This window comes from Lissotriton helveticus, chromosome 11 (genome assembly GCF_964261635.1).
Source record: "Lissotriton helveticus chromosome 11, aLisHel1.1, whole genome shotgun sequence".
NCBI classification, from domain to species: domain Eukaryota; kingdom Metazoa; phylum Chordata; class Amphibia; order Caudata; family Salamandridae; genus Lissotriton; species Lissotriton helveticus.
In genome coordinates, this window is record NC_136072.1 from 230,409,319 (window position 1) to 230,431,247 (window position 21,929).

A 21,929-nucleotide genomic window follows, 5' to 3' on the forward strand; every position below is an offset into this window, starting at 1 on the left:
TCTCAGCCATGTGCCCCCCTCAAGCACAGAGTAGAGAGTCCTGGTGGCAGTGCCAAGCCATCATATTATCCTTCAATGTTACCTGCTTTAGTGGTTTAAGGAGGGATGATACTTAACAGGTCAATATTCCATCTTTCTCTGCTCAATAGATCAATGTTCCATCCAGAGCTCATTCTCATCACCAACTTCTTCTGAGCAATGCACAACAAAATTACCTGTGCATGGGCAATATCTCTCCAATGTGCATCTTGCTGGCAGTAGACTTGAATGTGTTATGCACAGAAGGCATCCATCAACTCTCTGAATAACAGTAGTGGTACAGTTTGCATGTGCCTGTTATAAAATGGCTGTAAACATGCAAGGTGAGAAGTCTTCATTGGGCTACAGTTTTGCGGTTGGTTTTGCGGTCTTAGGAAGTCGTGCTGATTACCCTATTTCAAAGAAGGGTAATGAAGAAATGAAGAAAATGTACAAATGTGTTGCTCTTATTGTTGGGGTACTTCAAATGATAAATGCCATTACGATCACCCACCATTTGCTTCAAACATATTGTTCCAGGCATTTTGAGACTGCGGATACTCCAGGGTGCTTGCTGAGCAAGAGGAGAGGGAAGACTACAAATGGCTTCACTGTTACCTGTAGTTTACCAGGTGGAGCTGCAATAGACCATTTACTATTCAATAGCTTCTGGAATTAGAAAATATCCCAGTTTCTATTTCACACAAAAAATCCAGTTGGGGAGACTCGTTCAGATTTTCTATCAGAGGTTTAGCCATCTCCAACTCTTGCGGCAAATATGTTTAGGTCCAGCGAATATATACTTTGTAGAATTTCATAGACAATTTGGTTTTATTTTTGAAGTTATTCATCCTGACCCAGATCATCTTTTACAACATAAATGACACATGATCCAAACAATCTGTCACTCTGTTCCAATAAAGCAACATCTGGAGTCAGTTGACACTGAGTTTCAGCCAGCATTAAATGAGGAAGTTAACGGTGGGTCCATTATTTACAAGTGACCGTTTTCAAGCTTCAGTATCCTTTGGAAATACCTATCCAGTCAAACCAGTGAAAAGAAAAGATGGAGAGACAGTAAAAAAGCTAAGTTATTGTTACTAAGTACTTCCAAACCATAAGCACATAGTCTGCATATGTTCTAAAATATGAAGAAGACTAATGATTGTTTGGCTTTACTGGCTATATTGGGAATAGGGTGTTTGTGCTCTGTAAGAAACAATATATTGGATTTGAAGGTCACGGTTTACCAATAGGATCTATGTAAGTGAGAAAAGCAGTTCTCTCCCATAACTGCAGACTCTCTGATGCCTGTATCTACTCCTGGCACTCCACAGGAAGCCAGTTAGCAATACATGTTCTAATTTCTGAAATATTTCACTGTTATAGAGCCTTCAAAGCTTTTTGGTGATCAGTACTTTCAAATAAAGTTTTTTTCCCAATAGAATGTCTCTATAGGAATACAACAATACTGTTCATCCTTGGAGCCCACACTTCTGGTCAGGGGAGCTAGGCTCTCCCCCAGCCCCATTCTCCTCAGCTAACAGCCTTTGAGTCACAATCAACTGTGACATATCCATGAAATCCCAGATTTGAACCGTAGTTTCTGCCTGCTTCTTTCAGTTACAGAAAATAAGGAAAATCAGCAGATTTCTCACTAGGAAAGCTCTTGTGCAGGTAGCTCTAGCCCTGGTCATCTCCCACATAGATCTGCTAACTCCCTGTACTTCAGTCTGCCAATAAATCTACTAAATAGATTGCAACTCATGCAGAATCAGGCTGCAAGACTGATTTTTCATTTGCCTAGATGGCAACATGCCTCCCCTCTTATGAAGAAGCTACACTGGCTCCCCGTATCCCAACGCTTTGCCTTCAAAAACGGCTGCCTTATTTTCAAATCCTTACGTGGCACATGCCCAGGATTCATCTCCAATATCATTCAGAGATATATACCCATTCTCAATGTGTGATCAGCCCACATGAACTTACTGGTTACCCCATACTATAAATCAAAGCGGTTAGGTGGCAGCAGATTTGCGGTGCTGGCCTCCCGTTTTTGGAACAATGTGGAAAAGTAAATTTTGCCATGTTGTATGTGCCTACGTGTTCCCCATGTTATGTCATATGTGCATGATCAATATGCATGTATTCCCTATGATCGATTAAAGACGCAATTACAGTTGTGTCCATCTCTAATACGCCAGTTTCCAGTTTTCGTGAATACAACGAATATCAGGCCTATGTAAAGCTACGTTGCCACGTTTTACAGTGTGCACGTTAATTCATTGAAAAGTCCCCGTTTCTAGGCCTCAAAAGGGCCCGGACTCAGATTCAGCTCCTGTTTCCTGAACCCTCTCCGAGGAGCGATACAGCCCCACCTGTATCCCTGACCCTTAGCTTACTTTCACGCCTCGCAGTGCCCGGCTCGGCCTGGCTCTGCCTCTCAGTCTGCCAAGAGTATGTTATGATTCTAGTTATCAGTCCAGCCCTCCTTCTCTGCATTCCTAAGCTATTGAATCGCATCAATAGTTTCCGTCATGGTCTAGCCTTTATGTCTCCATGTAAGAGAAATACTGTATTAATATTCATAGAATATTCCTCGCACACACACTACATATAGGATTATGCATGCACCAGTCTTAATGTCTGTTAGCCTTTGCCCTGATAACTTTTGGATTCTATCAACATGTTCCCTAAACACGAGATACTAGATATGCCCGGGTACATGTCGCTCTGACACTCCAGACTTTAGTCTCCTCTTCTAGCGCAGAAGTCATAGCCCCCAGTTCTCCCTAGTAACACGTCATTGTCAGTTTGCGCGCACCACTAGGTTAGAGGTCCCAGCTGCTCAGGTAGCCCCCTCCATGTTTCCGCCCCTTTTATGACATATTCTGTTACGTTTACATCACATGTCTATGTATACGCCCTGTACACGCCTTCTTGTTACATCATTTCTGCTCTTATCTTTCGCAACTGCTACAAACTCCGCCTACTGCTACGCCTACTGTATTGACTGTAATGTAAATGTTTTAACTATATATACTTGTGCACTGTTATTAAAAGTTAGCGCTCCTTTGTCCCTGCCCCAGGCAGCTGCCATCCCATCCCCGTACAGGCTGTCCTGTTCCAGTCCTTTATGCTTAATTAAAGCCTGTATACTCTAGCTACCTCGTATCTTGACTCCTATTTATTGAGCTATCTATTTGTATGAGTATCCTGAAAAATAGTACCGGTAATTAATTATTTATTTACCACATAATGGCGCCCGAACAGGGACTTGCCCTTTCCCCACGCGCCGGAGAAGCCACGCAGGCCCCCTGATCCTCTGCAGCCGTGACGGAACCATCCTGCGCAGCGGCAGATATTTCTGCCTCAAGTATCCCTCAGGTCCACGGAGGAGACGGAGGTTGCGGTCCAGCATCCAGACGAGGCGGTGGAGGAACGCGGCGAGTCCCGACCAGAGCCCAAGCCGAGAGTCCAAGGTCCGAGGTGTCCGGAGGCCCACCTGTAACTGAAGTCCGAAGTTCGTAGTCCGTCGTCGTAGCAGTCCAGTCCAGTCCGAGGCCTTCCGTTCTTGCTGCCCGGTGAGTACCGTTGCTGGGGTAGTATCTAGACAGGGTCAATTAATTTGTCCTGGTCCGTGGGTTTGGGTACACAGATCCAACACGAAGTGTCCACTTAGGTGGATGCGGGTCCTGACGTGTCTCTTTATGGGACCGGTAAGTTTCGTACTGTTTCAGCAGTGCATCTAGTCTGTTCTAGTAAGTTCTGTTCTCGAGAAATTCATGTGTTCTGTTCTCAGTATTTCAGGTAGTATCTTGTCCGAACTGTTATTCTAAATGTTATTTCATGTGTTTTCAACGTCGTGGTATGAATGATTCGTATTGCGGTTATTATTGTGTTCATTGTGTATTGTATTGTGTCCAGACTCCAGTCTAGTCATGCCTCTGTTCTCAAAATTACGTCAGCTAAGAACTAGAAAAGGTCTGCTCGAAGAAGCAGTTCCTGTCCCGCCTAGGGACAGTCCAGGTCATTTTATGTATCATAAGCATGGCATAAGTGCCATATTATATCTAGACTTATGGGTGGAATACACCAAGGAATTAGAGGAAAAGTATAGATGGCCCGTATCAGGTACGTGGGATGCCGAGTGCATCATGCGAGTAGAAGAAGTATTATGGAAAAAGAAAGCCAGACAGTCCCAGAAAGATGCCATCGAGTTATGGCGCAAAGAATCTCACAAAAGAACCGAAAAAGAAATCAGAAAGTCAGAATTAAGTAGAGAATCCTCAGAAAGAGCCCAAGAAAGGGAATTAATCGAAATAGGTGAACGAGTTAAAGCCGAACAGTCAGACAGACAGAGAAATGCCCTTATTAAGGGTATGTATCCTCTTCTTGCCGAGGGCCTGCCGAAAGCAACCCCGGAAGCACCATGTAATTTTCCACCGCCATTAGTTCCGATTAAGCTACGCCACAAACCGACCGCAGCTGATATTTTTCTCTCGTCCTATTTAGACGACACAGTCCCAGAATATGTGAATCCAGTTCCGCCAGCTCCTGTAAATAATGTAATTCCTGTTCTTCCAGCTACCGGGGCACCTGTTACGGTACCCCCGGTCCAGCCCGTAGTACAAGTTCCCGCTACATCAGTCACTCTGCCAGCACGAAGAGTATCAGTCGATGATTCCAGTTTAGGAGCCGCGGGGGGAGGTCCTCCGGGTACCCCGCCGCCGTAACATTAGTCGAGTTACATGAACGTGCGTTACAGCGTACGCCCAAGTATCAGTCCGTTGCAGATATCAGGCGAGCTCTTACCGAATGCCGTTATGATCCAGTCCCAGGCGATGATAATATGGTTATATATTCATTGCGTGTAAGACGGGTGACCGAGTATTTGGACACCCTACCGAATATGAAAGAAGATCTAGACAGAATATATCGTTTCATCCGTACAGGGGATGATCCAGAAAGTATTGGCGAAATCATGTCTCTAAGGAAAGCTGAGACCCAGCTCATGCTATTAAAGTTTTTAATCAATTGTTTAGTAAGGGAACAAGATCATCCGACTAAAGATCCGACCGAAATGAAAGTCCTGACAAGGTGGAGTGATAATATAGCCGAGGGTAGACACAAGACACTCAGTAGTATAGAGAGTATGTACAAGAAAATTCGTAAAGAAATAATAAGGTTACACGTGCAACGCAAAACAGCACAAGTAAGCGAGAAGGAAAACGACTCTTCTACTGAAGAGGTAGACGACGAGAATACCGCCAGAATAGCGTATGTAGGTAAATTTAGATTTCCAGACCGACATTTACGCCTAGAACACAAGAAAGTTTTTCATCCTCCAGCACTAGAACAAGAGAATCTAGAACAAGTATTTCAAGCTACCGATCACATTTTGAAATCACGAATCGGTTATAGTGAACTTAGTACCATGCGTGAACAAGAACTAGCCCGATCAGCAGTCCGATGGATTACTGATTCTACCACTTTTCCAGACGAAATAGTGGCACAAATGTTTCTGAAACTGCCCCCAGCCGAGCAGCGACTGGTGGGTATGTATATGATCCAGCACCTCATTACACTGTATGAGGGTCAACATTCTGATCCAGGTCCGTTACATGATGTCCTGAACGAGTTACTCCAGTATAAATGGAAAGGTTTAGGTACCGATTTAATTAGTGTCATTTAAGAACAGCGCCACAAATATAGAACGTTTCTGAACCCGCATTTTGTTCACGTCTCACCCCCAGAAAGTAAACCATTTTACATAGATAGACAGCATCCGTTACGAGAAGTACACCCAGTTAGGACACCGGATGGTGAAATGCAACGAGTATTTGTTTACACCCCTGTCACAAAGATGGAACTCTTAGAGATGAAGAAATTAATTCCCTGTCACGACAAAGATCCAGCAGGGTTCCATCGAGAATTAAAAGACATGCTCCGTATGGGAGAATACACGTATCCAGATATTATTAAAATGTTAAAGGTCCTGTTGCCCGCAGGGGTATATGAAAAACTCAAGGAAAAAGAATGGGAGGTGGGAGAGAAAAAGATAGATTGGACAGCTCTAGAAGCTGAAGATAAAATACGAGTACCAGGTACCGGTCTTGGGTACAAATGTAAAGAATTGCCAGAGTTATTGATTCAGGTTTTGCCAAGATTACTAGCCACGAAAAAGGAAGATTGGGATGCAATCTCAGCATGCAAACAGAAACAGGATGAAGATACTAGTGATTTTTATTCTAGATTCGAGAAATGTTTTATTATCAACAGTGGTTTGAAGACAGGTAGCGAGTCATACCCTCATCTTTTTGTTACTAAACTAGTCGAGAATTCAAGTCCACAAGTTAAAAATCGAGTTTTGAAAGTCGAAAGTACTTGGCAAGCTAGTACCCCGTCACAGATGCTCCAGATGCTCCAGTATCACCAGAATAGAATCAGGGAAGAGCAAGAACATGAAAGGAGACGTATGAAAGACACGAAAATGAAAGTACTAGTTGCACAATCTGTTCCACAAGACAGTCAGAAGAGCGGTCCGAATCAAGCCAGTCATCCTGCAGCTCCCGTTAAAGGGACATGCAATTATTGTAAACAGCCAGGTCATTTTATAAACGAGTGTGCAGTTCTGAAACACAACATAGCCACTGGTAAAACTAAAGAAAGACCACGTCCGCCTAGACAAGAACAAGTTTCACAGACTTCTCAGTCACCACAGAATGCACAACAGACAGTTCCAGCACCTCAGCCTATAGCTGCAACACAGCATGTTACACAGCAGATGTACCAGTATGCCCAGACAGAGTATCCAGAGTATCAACAGTATTCATGAAACAGCCTAGAGAGGGAGGTAGGCTTGCCTCTCATCGAGATACCTGTAGATCAAGAGGGTCCCTATGTACACAGCCAAGTATTAGGGAAAGACAGAAAGTTTTTGATTGATACAGGGGCAAGTAGGACTACTATCAGTCATGACGAGGTTCCAGGGGCTCCGCTCTCAGGCTCTAGAAATGTTTCCCTTGGATTTTCAGGAAAGCCTATTGTAAACAAGATATCAAAGCCAGTTACTCTAGAAGTTGGTCCATTGTCCCGAACTACTGATTTATTACTTACGAAATCATGTCCAGAAAATTTGTTAGGTATTAAGACATTGAAAGAATTAGGTGCAGTTATTTGCTGTTCCCCAGAGGGAATACGCTTGTTTTTAAGGGATTTTAAAGGTCACTATGTATTACGAGATTTTGATCCAAGATTGTCAAATGTACCGCAGCACTTATGGGCGCAAGGTCCAACTGATGTAGGTTTTATGCAAATCACACCCCATCGTGTGACTCTCAAGCAAGGTATAGTCCTGCCACGAATCAGACAGTACAGATTGCCACCTGAGGCTGTAGCAGCCTTATCCAAAATTATTGACGAGCTCATTGCTCAAGGAGTGGTTGTAGAAACTGACTCCAATGTATGTAATTCTCCTATCATTCCAGTCATGAAACGTACTGATCCAAATGCACCTCCAGTATATCGATTGGTGATTGACCTTCGAGAACTTAATAAATGTATCATACCCCAGTATCCAGTAGTCCCAGATATTTCATCCCTGTTGACAGCTATTGATTCTGAAGCTGTATTTTTTACAGTAATAGACCTCAAGAATGCATTTTTCAGTGTTCCAATTCATCCAGACAGCCAGTACCTTTTCGGTTTTTGTTTAAATGGAAGGAGCTATAAATTCACACGAGCTCCTCAAGGTTTCACAGAAAGTCCTAGCATTTATAGTCAAGCACTTAAAAGACAACTTGACAATATTCACATGCCAACTGACACTGCCCTGCTCCAGTATGTGGATGATCTACTGATCACAGCCCGTTCTGAACGTGACTGCGAGCGAGCGTCACTTACAGTTCTGTATTTTCTAGCCGAGATGGGGCACAAGGTGTCCCCTTCGAAGCTTCAATTCTGTGTCCAGCAAGTGATCTACTTAGGCCACTTACTGTCCAAGTGGGGTAGGCAGTTGACACCAGACCGTATCCAGTTGATAGCGAGTCTTCCACAGCCCAAGACACAGAAGGAGGTACGAGCTTTTATTGGCCTCACTTCTTATTGTAGACAATGGATTCCTCAGTATGCATTTCTAGCTAAGCCACTGATACAGTTAACGACACAGGAGGCAGCCGTATCGACTGTCCTCCCTTGGACCCAGGAACATACACTTAGTTTTAATGAATTAAAGAAAGCCTTATGCCAAGCACCTGTTCTAGCAACACCGAACTACAGTAAGCCTTTTACACTTTTTGTCACAGAACGTAATGGTACTGCATTATCTGTTCTCACACAAGATCAAGCAGGACAATACAAGCCTTGTGCTTATTTTTCGAGCACATTAGATCCAGTAGCCCAGGCTTTGCCTGCGTGCCTCAAGTCAGTTGCAGCCACAGCTCTAGCTATTAGACAAAGTGATTCCATAGTATTAGGACATTCCCTGACAGTACAAGTTCCACACTCCGTGGAAGTTCTTTTAAACCGAACACAGACTCAACACTTGACCATTGCACGTTTAACAGGTTATGAACTGACACTGTTCCAGCCACACATAGAAATCAGACGCTGCAACGTTTTAAATCCTGCTACTCTGTTACCATCAGTTACTTCAAATCCCGCCACACATGACTGTGTGGAAGTTGTTAACACCATGACTAAGCCAAGACAAGACCTGACAGACATTGCATTACCTAATCCCGACCTGACACTTTATGTGGACGGTTCATGTATGAGAACTAGTACAGGAGAACTAGTAGCCGCGTATGCAGTGACTACTGAAACCGAAGTTATTGAAACACACCGTATTGACACCCTGTCTGCTCAAGCAGCAGAGCTAGTGGCTCTGACCCAAGCCTGCATACGTGCCAAGAACCTGAAAGTAAACATATATACAGATTCACGTTACGCATTCGGAGTTGTACACGACTTCGGAGTGCTCTGGCAGGAGAGAGGTTTCATGACTTCTCATGGAACCAAGATTCAGCATGGTCTCCTCATTCAAGCTCTGTTAGATGCAATACATTTACCGACAGCTATCGCTATCATGAAGTGCAAAGCACATACGAAAGTTACTGACATTATTTCCCAAGGTAATGATCTAGCAGATCGAACAGCCAAGCTTACAGCTCAGACACTAGACATTCCGGTCAACACGACACAGACATCCACTCCAGAACAGACTACTTGTATGACAGTTAAGGACCCTACACAAGATGTCATAGACATACAGTTACATGCTACTCTCGAAGAAATCAAGAAATGGTCCGAACAAGGAGGGGTCCAGACAGATCAGGGATGGGTGACGAAGGGAAAAGCCACATGGTTTCTCCCCGACTCTATGGTTCAAGTCATTATCAATACCGCACATAGTCCAGCACATATAGGAGAGAAAGCTATGTTAGACAGTATCCAGAACCTTTGGTTCAACAAGCACTTACGAGCTGCAGCTAAGCAGAAAGTCCGTACTTGTATGATATGTTGTCAGTTTAATCCAGGTAAAAGTGTCCCGGTGGAACAAGGTTGATTCCAGCCCCCTGACCACCCTTTTGAAGTCCTCCAGATGGATTATATTCAAATGGAGCGATGTCGAGGTTTCAAGTATGTCCTTGTAGTTGTATGCGCTTTGTCCAGGTGGACAGAAGCATATCCAGTTCCAGATTACACCGCAGCGACCACTGCCAGGCAGTTGGTTCGTGAATTCTTCCCCCGTTATGGACTCCCTAGGGTCGTGTATTCTGATAACGGCCAGCCATTCTCATCTGAGCTAATGAAGCATGTTTCCCTTTTGTTAGGGTACCAGTGGAAGTTCCATTGTGTACGCCATCCAGAAGCAGCCGGTCTCGTAGAGAGACATAATCAAACCCTGAAAATCCGTATTGCCAAGATATGTCAAGAGAAAGGTGTAGACTGTCTAGTAGCCCTGCCAGTTGCTTTATTCTTCATGCGCATGGTCGCACATTCCAGATCAGGTCTGTCTCCTTATGAGGTCGTATTCGGCCGCCCCCCAAATATGTGGGGTACACCTAGACCCCGCAGTATTACAGATGTTTCCAGTAATATGCTGACAGATTACCTAGCTTCCTTGATGTCTGCCCTACACTCTTGTCGTTCACAGGTTGCCGCCGCATTTCCAGATAACACTGAAGTGAAACCGCATGAGGTCATCCCCGGGGACCTCGTGTTGGTCCGGAACTTTGATCGTTCAAGTCCGCTGGAGCCCCGCTGGAAGCAACCTCAACTAGTCCTCTTGACCACCCGTACGGCCGTGAAGTTGGAAGGCCGTAAGGGGTGGGTCCACCTGTCCCACATCAAGAAGTTCCATGGATTACGAACTAAAACTTTTTCAAAGGATTGTTCCATTTCGAAAGACTGCCCTATTCTCAAGGACTGTCCCGCTACTGACTTTGAAATCAAGCCCTCCCTGTTAGAGAAAACTCCGCAGCAGGAGTATAAATCCAAGCTCCGGTCTAGTAAAATAAGTCAGCCAGTTTAATTGTCTAAGTCCCCCTCGGGTGAAACGGTTAGACAGGTATCTGACATGTATGAGATAGACCCCCATAGTGAGAGAGTTAGTCAAAACTCTATCCGATGTATCGTTTTTCTAAGTTTTCTATTGTTTCTAAGTTTGATGGTTACCTGCACAAGTTATGCATTGCATTTATGTTTTCCAATTTCTCATGTAAATAAGTTTTCTAATGCTACAGTAGAGCACACGTTTAGTGATCTGCCTCCTCACGAGTTATCCTATCGTCTTGCTATGAGAAATAACACATTCATCAGAATGTTACACTATTCACACCAGACCAGCAATGCCACTAATTGTTGGGTGTGTGGTCGACTCCCCCCTTTCCAGACACCGAAGGGAGTTCTGCCACTCTTTCCTTATCCGTTTTCACATAATGGTTCGTGTGGAGCATGGTCCATGTTAACGTCATCTTCTAATGATATGTCCCTTCTGAATAGAACATGTTTTCCAGACAAGCAAGGTCTCTCCCATAGAACAGGGTTAGATCTAGAAAATGAAGTTTATAATTTAGGTAATTATTCTTCGAATTTTATGGTCCTGAATGTTCAGTCTGATACTACTCCAGACTTACCTGCTATTTCAGTACTACCAGTCAAAGGCGAATTATGTGTCAGAAAGAATGGTTCCGCACATGTAGGACATAGTGATTGTACTACTACTGTCGAGTATAGTGACAGTGGGAAATCTATTTTCAAAGCCTCACGTCATTCTTATTTTGTGTGTGGTCAGACCGCATATGTTCGTCTGCCCCTCGATTGGGATGGAACATGTTATATTGCATTCCTACTGCCACCAGTTTTTCTAGCTCCATCTGATTATCACAGAAACACACATCTAGTACACGTCAGACATAGAAGGGAGATTGAGTCCCCAATTGTCGATCAAACTGAAACTGCTCTAGAACAATATCAAGATTTTAATAAAGGTTTCTTCTTCTTTATAGGACCTGTCCAGAATAGTAAGTTAATCCGTAGGTTAACCAGAACCCTTGAAGCAGTAGTGAATGAGACTACTTCTGCTCTAGGTAACTTAACAGAAGAGCAATCTGCTATGAGATTTGTCGTGCTCCAAAATCGTCTCGTTCTTGACGTCATACTGGCCGATAGAGGAGGAGCATGTAGAGTCATCGGATCTAGTTGCTGCATTTTCATTCCTAATAACGCGCCGTCTGTTTATTCAGCTATAACCAGACTTCATAAAATTGCCCATCAGTTACACCAGAATCCAGGCACCTGGACATGGTCCGGTTGGCTCTGGAGTATCATATCTGCCTGGGGATGGAAAGAATTGTCATTCCTAGGTATTGCAGTAATGATCATATTCAGTTGCTGCCTCTGTATACAATGTGGCCCTGCGATTTGCGGCATTTGTGCTACCTCTTGTATTCCTAGTCCTAAGTCCCGTTCCAAGACAATTCGAGACGAGCAAATGATGCTATATGAAATGATAGATGGTATCATGAATATAGATGTTTCCTGATGGAAACGTAGGGCACAAGGAGGGAATGTGGAAAAGTAAATTTTGCCATGTTGTATGTGCCTACGTGTTCCCCATGTTATGTCCTATGTGCATGATCAATATGCATGTATTCCCTATGATCGATTAAAGACGCAATTACAGTTGTGTCCATCTCTAATACGCCAGTTTCCAGTTTTCGTGAATACAACGAATATCAGGCCTATGTAAAGCTACGTTGCCACGTTTTACAGTGTGCACGTTAATTCATTGAAAAGTCCCCGTTTCTAGGCCTCAAAAGGGCCCGGACTCAGATACAGCTCCTGTTTCCTGAACCCTCTCCGAGGAGCGATACAGCCCCACCTGTATCCCTGACCCTTAGCTTACTTTCACGCCTCGCAGTGCCCGGCTCGGCCTGGCTCTGCCTCTCAGTCTGCCAAGAGTATGTTATGATTCTAGTTATCAGTCCAGCCCTCCTTCTCTGCATTCCTAAGCTATTGAATCGCATCAATAGTTTCCGTCATGGTCTAGCCTTTATGTCTCCATGTAAGAGAAATACTGTATTAATATTCATAGAATATTCCTCGCACACACACTACATATAGGATTATGCATGCACCAGTCTTAATGTCTGTTAGCCTTTGCCCTGATAACTTTTGGATTCTATCAACATGTTCCCTAAACACGAGATACTAGATATGCCCGGGTACATGTCGCTCTGACACTCCAGACTTTAGTCTCCTCTTCTAGCGCAGAAGTCATAGCCCCCAGTTCTCCCTAGTAACACGTCATTGTCAGTTTGCGCGCACCACTAGGTTAGAGGTCCCAGCTGCTCAGGTAGCCCTCCATGTTTCCGCCCCTTTTATGACATATTCTGTTACGTTTACATCACATGTCTATGTATACGCCCTGTACACGCCTTCTTGTTACATCATTTCTGCTCTTATCTTTCGCAACTGCTACAAACTCCGCCTACTGCTACGCCTACTGTATTGACTGTAATGTAAATGTTTTAACTATATATACTTGTGCACTGTTATTAAAAGTTAGCGCTCCTTTGTCCCTGCCCCAGGCAGCTGCCATCCCATCCCCGTACAGGCTGTCCTGTTCCAGTCCTTTATGCTTAATTAAAGCCTGTATACTCTAGCTACCTCGTATCTTGACTCTTATTTATTGAGCTATCTATTTGTATGAGTATCCTGAAAAATAGTACCGGTAATTAATTATTTATTTACCACATAATGGCGCCCGAACAGGGACTTGCCCTTTCCCCACGCGCCGGAGAAGCCACGCAGGCCCCCTGATCCTCTGCAGCCGTGACGGAACCATCCTGCGCAGCGGCAGATATTTCTGCCTCAAGTATCCCTCAGGTCCACGGAGGAGACGGAGGTTGCGGTCCAGCATCCAGACGAGGCGGTGGAGGAACGCGGCGAGTCCCGACCAGAGCCCAAGCCGAGAGTCCAAGGTCCGAGGTGTCCGGAGGCCCACCTGTAACTGAAGTCCGAAGTTCGTAGTCCGTCGTCGTAGCAGTCCAGTCCAGTCCGAGGCCTTCCGTTCTTGCTGCCCGGTGAGTACCGTTGCTGGGGTAGTATCTAGACAGGGTCAATTAATTTGTCCTGGTCCGTGGGTTTGGGTACACAGATCCAACACGAAGTGTCCACTTAGGTGGATGCGGGTCCTGACGTGTCTCTTTATGGGACCGGTAAGTTTCGTACTGTTTCAGCAGTGCATCTAGTCTGTTTTAGTAAGTTCTGTTCTCGAGAAATTCATGTGTTCTGTTCTCAGTATTTCAGGTAGTATCTTGTCCGAACTGTTATTCTAAATGTTATTTCATGTGTTTTCAACGTCGTGGTATGAATGATTCGTATTGCGGTTATTATTGTGTTCATTGTGTATTGTATTGTGTCCAGACTCCAGTCTAGTCATGCCTCTGTTCTCAAAATTACGTCAGCTAAGAACTAGAAAAGGTCTGCTCGAAGAAGCAGTTCCTGTCCCGCCTAGGGACAGTCCAGGTCATTTTATGTATCATAAGCATGGCATAAGTGCCATATTATATCTAGACTTATGGGTGGAATACACCAAGGAATTAGAGGAAAAGTATAGATGGCCCGTATCAGGTACGTGGGATGCCGAGTGCATCATGCGAGTAGAAGAAGTATTATGGAAAAAGAAAGCCAGACAGTCCCAGAAAGATGCCATCGAGTTATGGCGCAAAGAATCTCACAAAAGAACCGAAAAAGAAATCAGAAAGTCAGAATTAAGTAGAGAATCCTCAGAAAGAGCCCAAGAAAGGGAATTAATCGAAATAGGTGAACGAGTTAAAGCCGAACAGTCAGACAGACAGAGAAATGCCCTTATTAAGGGTATGTATCCTCTTCTTGCCGAGGGCCTGCCGAAAGCAACCCCGGAAGCACCATGTAATTTTCCGCCGCCATTAGTTCCGATTAAGCTACGCCACAAACCGACCGCAGCTGATATTTTTCTCTCGTCCTATTTAGACGACACAGTCCCAGAATATGTGAATCCAGTTCCGCCAGCTCCTGTAAATAATGTAATTCCTGTTCTTCCAGCTACCGGGGCACCTGTTACGGTACCCCCGGTCCAGCCCGTAGTACAAGTTCCCGCTACATCAGTCACTCTGCCAGCACGAAGAGTATCAGTCGATGATTCCAGTTTAGGAGCCGCGGGGGGAGGTCCTCCGGGTACCCCGCCGCCGTAACATTAGTCGAGTTACATGAACGTGCGTTACAGCGTACGCCCAAGTATCAGTCCGTTGCAGATATCAGGCGAGCTCTTACCGAATGCCGTTATGATCCAGTCCCAGGCGATGATAATATGGTTATATATTCATTGCGTGTAAGACGGGTGACCGAGTATTTGGACACCCTACCGAATATGAAAGAAGATCTAGACAGAATATATCGTTTCATCCGTACAGGGGATGATCCAGAAAGTATTGGCGAAATCATGTCTCTAAGGAAAGCTGAGACCCAGCTCATGCTATTAAAGTTTTTAATCAATTGTTTAGTAAGGGAACAAGATCATCCGACTAAAGATCCGACCGAAATGAAAGTCCTGACAAGGTGGAGTGATAATATAGCCGAGGGTAGACACAAGACACTCAGTAGTATAGAGAGTATGTACAAGAAAATTCGTAAAGAAATAATAAGGTTACACGTGCAACGCAAAACAGCACAAGTAAGCGAGAAGGAAAACGACTCTTCTACTGAAGAGGTAGACGACGAGAATACCGCCAGAATAGCGTATGTAGGTAAATTTAGATTTCCAGACCGACATTTACGCCTAGAACACAAGAAAGTTTTTCATCCTCCAGCACTAGAACAAGAGAATCTAGAACAAGTATTTCAAGCTACCGATCACATTTTGAAATCACGAATCGGTTATAGTGAACTTAGTACCATGCGTGAACAAGAACTAGCCCGATCAGCAGTCCGATGGATTACTGATTCTACCACTTTTCCAGACGAAATAGTGGCACAAATGTTTCTGAAACTGCCCCCAGCCGAGCAGCGACTGGTGGGTATGTATATGATCCAGCACCTCATTACACTGTATGAGGGTCAACATTCTGATCCAGGTCCGTTACATGATGTCCTGAACGAGTTACTCCAGTATAAATGGAAAGGTTTAGGTACCGATTTAATTAGTGTCATTTAAGAACAGCGCCACAAATATAGAACGTTTCTGAACCCGCATTTTGTTCACGTCTCACCCCCAGAAAGTAAACCATTTTACATAGATAGACAGCATCCGTTACGAGAAGTACACCCAGTTAGGACACCGGATGGTGAAATGCAACGAGTATTTGTTTACACCCCTGTCACAAAGATGGAACTCTTAGAGATGAAGAAATTAATTCCCTGTCACGACAAAGATCCAGCAGGGTTCCATCGAGAATTAAAAGACATGCTCCGTATGGGAGAATACACGTATCCAGATATTATTAAAATGTTAAAGGTCCTGTTGCCCGCAGGGGTATATGAAAAACTCAAGGAAAAAGAATGGGAGGTGGGAGAGAAAAAGATAGATTGGACAGCTCTAGAAGCTGAAGATAAAATACGAGTACCAGGTACCGGTCTTGGGGACAAATGTAAAGAATTGCCAGAGTTATTGATTCAGGTTTTGCCAAGATTACTAGCCACGAAAAAGGAAGATTGGGATGCAATCTCAGCATGCAAACAGAAACAGGATGAAGATACTAGTGATTTTTATTCTAGATTCGAGAAATGTTTTATTATCAACAGTGGTTTGAAGACAGGTAGCGAGTCATACCCTCATCTTTTTGTTACTAAACTAGTCGAGAATTCAAGTCCACAAGTTAAAAATCGAGTTTTGAAAGTCGAAAGTACTTGGCAAGCTAGTACCCCGTCACAGATGCTCCAGATGCTCCAGTATCACCAGAATAGAATCAGGGAAGAGCAAGAACATGAAAGGAGACGTATGAAAGACACGAAAATGAAAGTACTAGTTGCACAATCTGTTCCACAAGACAGTCAGAAGAGGGGTCCGAATCAAGCCAGTCATCCTGCAGCTCCCGTTAAAGGGACATGCAATTATTGTAAACAGCCAGGTCATTTTATAAACGAGTGTGCAGTTCTGAAACACAACATAGCCACTGGTAAAACTAAAGAAAGACCACGTCCGCCTAGACAAGAACAAGTTTCACAGACTTCTCAGTCACCACAGAATGCACAACAGACAGTTCCAGCACCTCAGCCTATAGCTGCAACACAGCATGTTACACAGCAGATGTACCAGTATGCCCAGACAGAGTATCCAGAGTATCAACAGTATTCATGAAACAGCCTAGAGAGGGAGGTAGGCTTGCCTCTCATCGAGATACCTGTAGATCAAGAGGGTCCCTATGTACACAGCCAAGTATTAGGGAAAGACAGAAAGTTTTTGATTGATACAGGGGCAAGTAGGACTACTATCAGTCATGACGAGGTTCCAGGGGCTCCGCTCTCAGGCTCTAGAAATGTTTCCCTTGGATTTTCAGGAAAGCCTATTGTAAACAAGATATCAAAGCCAGTTACTCTAGAAGTTGGTCCATTGTCCCGAACTACTGATTTATTACTTACGAAATCATGTCCAGAAAATTTGTTAGGTATTAAGACATTGAAAGAATTAGGTGCAGTTATTTGCTGTTCCCCAGAGGGAATACGCTTGTTTTTAAGGGATTTTAAAGGTCACTATGTATTACGAGATTTTGATCCAAGATTGTCAAATGTACCGCAGCACTTATGGGCGCAAGGTCCAACTGATGTAGGTTTTATGCAAATCACACCCCATCGTGTGACTCTCAAGCAAGGTATAGTCCTGCCACGAATCAGACAGTACAGATTGCCACCTGAGGCTGTAGCAGCCTTATCCAAAATTATTGACGAGCTCATTGCTCAAGGAGTGGTTGTAGAAACTGACTCCAATGTATGTAATTCTCCTATCATTCCAGTCATGAAACGTACTGATCCAAATGCACCTCCAGTATATCGATTGGTGATTGACCTTCGAGAACTTAATAAATGTATCATACCCCAGTATCCAGTAGTCCCAGATATTTCATCCCTGTTGACAGCTATTGATTCTGAAGCTGTATTTTTTACAGTAATAGACCTCAAGAATGCATTTTTCAGTGTTCCAATTCATCCAGACAGCCAGTACCTTTTCGGTTTTTGTTTAAATGGAAGGAGCTATAAATTCACACGAGCTCCTCAAGGTATCACAGAAAGTCCTAGCATTTATAGTCAAGCACTTAAAAGACAACTTGACAATATTCACATGCCAACTGACACTGCCCTGCTCCAGTATGTGGATGATCTACTGATCACAGCCCGTTCTGAACGTGACTGCGAGCGAGCGTCACTTACAGTTCTGTATTTTCTAGCCGAGATGGGGCACAAGGTGTCCCCTTCGAAGCTTCAATTCTGTGTCCAGCAAGTGATCTACTTAGGCCACTTACTGTCCAAGTGGGGTAGGCAGTTGACACCAGACCGTATCCAGTTGATAGCGAGTCTTCCACAGCCCAAGACACAGAAGGAGGTACGAGCTTTTATTGGCCTCACTTCTTATTGTAGACAATGGATTCCTCAGTATGCATTTCTAGCTAAGCCACTGATACAGTTAACGACACAGGAGGCAGCCGTATCGACTGTCCTCCCTTGGACCCAGGAACATACACTTAGTTTTAATGAATTAAAGAAAGCCTTATGCCAAGCACCTGTTCTAGCAACACCGAACTACAGTAAGCCTTTTACACTTTTTGTCACAGAACGTAATGGTACTGCATTATCTGTTCTCACACAAGATCAAGCAGGACAATACAAGCCTTGTGCTTATTTTTCGAGCACATTAGATCCAGTAGCCCAGGCTTTGCCTGCGTGCCTCAAGTCAGTTGCAGCCACAGCTCTAGCTATTAGACAAAGTGATTCCATAGTATTAGGACATTCCCTGACAGTACAAGTTCCACACTCCGTGGAAGTTCTTTTAAACCGAACACAGACTCAACACTTGACCATTGCACGTTTAACAGGTTATGAACTGACACTGTTCCAGCCACACATAGAAATCAGACGCTGCAACGTTTTAAATCCTGCTACTCTGTTACCGTCAGTTACTTCAAATCCCGCCACACATGACTGTGTGGAAGTTGTTAACACCATGACTAAGCCAAGACAAGACCTGACAGACATTGCATTACCTAATCCCGACCTGACACTTTATGTGGACGGTTCATGTATGAGAACTAGTACAGGAGAACTAGTAGCCGCGTATGCAGTGACTACTGAAACCGAAGTTATTGAAACACACCGTATTGACACCCTGTCTGCTCAAGCAGCAGAGCTAGTTGCTCTGACCCAAGCCTGCATACGTGCCAAGAACCTGAAAGTAAACATATATACAGATTCACGTTACGCATTCGGAGTTGTACACGACTTCGGAGTGCTCTGGCAGGAGAGAGGTTTCATGACTTCTCATGGAACCAAGATTCAGCATGGTCTCCTCATTCAAGCTCTGTTAGATGCAATACATTTACCGACAGCTATCGCTATCATGAAGTGCAAAGCACATACGAAAGTTACTGACATTATTTCCCAAGGTAATGATCTAGCAGATCGAACAGCCAAGCTTACAGCTCAGACACTAGACATTCCGGTCAACACGACACAGACATCCACTCCAGAACAGACTACTTGTATGACAGTTAAGGACCCTACACAAGATGTCATAGACATACAGTTACATGCTACTCCCGAAGAAATCAAGAAATGGTCCGAACAAGGAGGGGTCCAGACAGATCAGGGATGGGTGACGAAGGGAAAAGCCACATGGTTTCTCCCCGACTTTATGGTTCAAGTCATTATCAATACCGCACATAGTCCAGCACATATAGGAGAGAAAGCTATGTTAGACAGTATCCAGAACCTTTGGTTCAACAAGCACTTACGAGCTGCAGCTAAGCAGAAAGTCCGTACTTGTATGATATGTTGTCAGTTTAATCCAGGTAAAAGTGTCCCGGTGGAACAAGGTTGATTCCAGCCCCCTGACCACCCTTTTGAAGTCCTCCAGATGGATTATATTCAAATGGAGCGATGTCGAGGTTTCAAGTATGTCCTTGTAGTTGTATGCGCTTTGTCCAGGTGGACAGAAGCATATCCAGTTCCAGATTACACCGCAGCGACCACTGCCAGGCAGTTGGTTCGTGAATTCTTCCCCCGTTATGGACTCCCTAGGGTCGTGTATTCTGATAACGGCCAGCCATTCTCATCTGAGCTAATGAAGCATGTTTCCCTTTTGTTAGGGTACCAGTGGAAGTTCCATTGTGTACGCCATCCAGAAGCAGCCGGTCTCGTAGAGAGACATAATCAAACCCTGAAAATCCGTATTGCCAAGATATGTCAAGAGAAAGGTGTAGACTGTCTAGTAGCCCTGCCAGTTGCTTTATTCTTCATGCGCATGGTCGCACATTCCAGATCAGGTCTGTCTCCTTATGAGGTCGTATTCGGCCGCCCCCCAAATATGTGGGGTACACCTAGACCCCGCAGTATTACAGATGTTTCCAGTAATATGCTGACAGATTACCTAGCTTCCTTGATGTCTGCCCTACACTCTTGTCGTTCACAGGTTGCCGCCGCATTTCCAGATAACACTGAAGTGAAACCGCATGAGGTCATCCCCGGGGACCTCGTGTTGGTCCGGAACTTTGATCGTTCAAGTCCGCTGGAGCCCCGCTGGAAGCAACCTCAACTAGTCCTCTTGACCACCCGTACGGCCGTGAAGTTGGAAGGCCGTAAGGGGTGGGTCCACCTGTCCCACATCAAGAAGTTCCATGGATTACGAACTAAAACTTTTTCAAAGGATTGTTCCATTTCGAAAGACTGCCCTATTCTCAAGGACTGTCCCGCTACTGACTTTGAAATCAAGCCCTCCCTGTTAGAGAAAACTCCGCAGCAGGAGTATAAATCCAAGCTCCGGTCTAGTAAAATAAGTCAGCCAGTTTAATTGTCTAAGTCCCCCTCGGGTGAAACGGTTAGACAGGTATCTGACATGTATGAGATAGACCCCCATAGTGAGAGAGTTAGTCAAAACTCTATCCGATGTATCGTTTTTCTAAGTTTTCTATTGTTTCTAAGTTTGATGGTTACCTGCACAAGTTATGCATTGCATTTATGTTTTCCAATTTCTCATGTAAATAAGTTTTCTAATGCTACAGTAGAGCACACGTTTAGTGATCTGCCTCCTCACGAGTTATCCTATCGTCTTGCTATGAGAAATAACACATTCATCAGAATGTTACACTATTCACACCAGACCAGCAATGCCACTAATTGTTGGGTGTGTGGTCGACTCCCCCCTTTCCAGACACCGAAGGGAGTTCTGCCACTCTTTCCTTATCCGTTTTCACATAATGGTTCGTGTGGAGCATGGTCCATGTTAACGTCATCTTCTAATGATATGTCCCTTCTGAATAGAACATGTTTTCCAGACAAGCAAGGTCTCTCCCATAGAACAGGGTTAGATCTAGAAAATGAAGTTTATAATTTAGGTAATTATTCTTCGAATTTTATGGTCCTGAATGTTCAGTCTGATACTACTCCAGACTTACCTGCTATTTCAGTACTACCAGTCAAAGGCGAATTATGTGTCAGAAAGAATGGTTCCGCACATGTAGGACATAGTGATTGTACTACTACTGTCGAGTATAGTGACAGTGGGAAATCTATTTTCAAAGCCTCACGTCATTCTTATTTTGTGTGTGGTCAGACCGCATATGTTCGTCTGCCCCTCGATTGGGATGGAACATGTTATATTGCATTCCTACTGCCACCAGTTTTTCTAGCTCCATCTGATTATCACAGAAACACACATCTAGTACACGTCAGACATAGAAGGGAGATTGAGTCCCCAATTGTCGATCAAACTGAAACTGCTCTAGAACAATATCAAGATTTTAATAAAGGTTTCTTCTTCTTTATAGGACCTGTCCAGAATAGTAAGTTAATCCGTAGGTTAACCAGAACCCTTGAAGCAGTAGTGAATGAGACTACTTCTGCTCTAGGTAACTTAACAGAAGAGCAATCTGCTATGAGATTTGTCGTGCTCCAAAATCGTCTCGTTCTTGACGTCATACTGGCCGATAGAGGAGGAGCATGTAGAGTCATCGGATCTAGTTGCTGCATTTTCATTCCTAATAACGCGCCGTCTGTTTATTCAGCTATAACCAGACTTCATAAAATTGCCCATCAGTTACACCAGAATCCAGGCACCTGGACATGGTCCGGTTGGCTCTGGAGTATCATATCTGCCTGGGGATGGTTGTCATTCCTAGGTATTGCAGTAATGATCATATTCAGTTGCTGCCTCTGTA

General features: G+C 44.2%; 1 protein-coding gene across 1 annotated transcript in view; it reads right to left on the minus strand.

Moving 5' to 3' along the window:
• The window catches only part of ARHGEF26 (Rho guanine nucleotide exchange factor 26), a 462,406-nt gene that overhangs the window by 272,973 nt on the left and 167,504 nt on the right, over window positions 1-21,929 (minus strand). The gene's annotated exons all lie outside the window — the stretch shown is intronic.